This window comes from Topomyia yanbarensis, chromosome 1 (genome assembly GCF_030247195.1).
Source record: "Topomyia yanbarensis strain Yona2022 chromosome 1, ASM3024719v1, whole genome shotgun sequence".
Lineage (NCBI taxonomy): Eukaryota > Metazoa > Arthropoda > Insecta > Diptera > Culicidae > Topomyia > Topomyia yanbarensis.
This window is the reverse complement of record NC_080670.1, coordinates 198,670,231-198,672,261: the sequence shown is the minus strand read 5'-3', so window position 1 is coordinate 198,672,261 and position 2,031 is coordinate 198,670,231.

The following is a 2,031-nucleotide window of genomic DNA, read 5'->3' as shown; positions in this document are numbered from 1 at the left end:
CTCATACCACTCCAGGACACTTTTAGAATTGTGGCATGATGCCAAATCTGTCCAAAATAGTGGAGCTTCGTCGTGCTGCTGTCAGAACGGCAAAAGGCGCTTCTCGAGGCACCCAGATTTGTAGATCTCGCCATTTACTGTGTCCTTTGTCACGAAAGGCTCACTCCTCAGTCCGCAAGAGCAGATGGCCTGCCAAATGAGATATTTGGAGGCGAACTTCGACATTTTCTTCTTCTTAAATTTGTCGTCCACATAGAACTTGCTCTTGCCGGTGAAAAACTCCAACCCCGGAATTTGCTTAAAATCGGCTTTTATATACGTTTCGTCGTCCATCACACAGCAGCCATAATTTGTCAGCATCTTTTCGTAGAGCTTCCGTGCCCGAGTTTTAGCCGTCGATTGTTGCCGCTCCTCGCGGTTTGGGAGGCTCTGTACCTTGTATGTATGTAGTCCAGCTCTCTTCTTTGCATTCTGGACGTAGCTCTGCGACATGCCGATCTTTTTAGCCAAATCACGGCTTGAGATGTTGGGATTTGCTTTAATCATCCACTTCACCTTTCCCTCCGTCCTTTTGTTCTCCGGTTCCGGTTTTCTTCCAGCTCCTTTGCCGTGTTCCAACGTCAACCGCTCCTGGAGGAACCGCTTCAACACTCTGGAGACGGTTGAATGGTGAATGTTCAACATTTTTCCCAACTGCCGGTGCGACAGGTCAGGAAATTCCAGGTGTTTGGAAAGAATTTGACAAAAATACTGTGAGGTGTGCCCCACAGGCTTCGTGCGGTAGGAGTTTTGAGGTTCCCTCTCATTCTGCTGCTACAGCGCGGTGTGGTCAGGATCAAAGTTAAAATCCGATGTAGCTGACTGCATTACCATAGGTAATCCGATCCAACGGTGATGGAGAAAACTTTGAAGTTGTTCTACATGAAGGAAGGAATTCTAGCTCAGCACGCTATTGCAACTACAACCCCCAGCAGGGTGGTGTAGTTGAGCGGAAACATCGTACGTTGGAGGGGGTGGTTGTCCGGCCTACGTACATATCCCAGACGTTAAGGGAGCAAAACGCAACAGCCTCCAACGTACCGCATTCCCAGGGCTGTCCTGTAGCCACTTAGCTGTATCCCTCTCTGTACAAGAAAGTTCAAGATAGACTTGTTTGAAGGAGCACTTCCTAATCTGCTGTTTCGTTTTGTTCGAACTCAACTTAATCCCGTTATCGATCAGTGCACATCGAGCGGCTTTCAGTTGTTCGAGGTTGAGGGTGTACGTTGGGCATCCAATCGACTTGACCATTTCGGTGTAGGTTGGGCGCTATTCATTTTCTTGTGGCATTCAAGGAGCACTCGTCCCTTGATTTTTTCGGTTGGGGCTTGTGGAAACCCGAATAGGCTACCGAAGAATCACCCAACACGGAGCTGGCTTTGGTCCACTTACCTCGTTGGCGATCTATGTACGAATGGATGAGCTCTTTGTACGGTTGTCGTAGCCTACTTGTCTGGTCTTCCTAGTACAGTCGGTCGAGGGGTTCTACATGGTCGTATCCAACAGGGCTTCTTCTTACAGTAACTATTGTTCGGCGAGTCAATAACCGTTGAGCGCTGTCACATGTCTGGTACACAACAGCTTCGCTTTAGTGCATCGGCGGGTTCGTGGCCAGTCCGCATTTGCCACCCATAGCGTTTCTTCGACGCTCCACTTAATTGGCGGGTTCCATGTATCCCTCTTATTTTTTTGCTCCCGAAGCCCTGGTGCCCCACAGGCTCCGTACACGGCTAGGCATTTCTCATTACTTCGAATGCCAGTCATAGTTAGACACAAGACTGGGGTTCGAGGTGTTGAGACCTTCCAAACATTCATCCCTCGGTACAGGTCTCATCACTTCCTGTATTAGAAGCAGCTATTCAATGGTACGGGTTATTGTTGGTTGATCGGCAACACCTTCTAGTTATTGCGTACAACGCTTGTCTAGCTTGGATGTTGGGATAGTTTTTAGTACAATTCAAACGCAAATATATTAACACAATACATACAAAA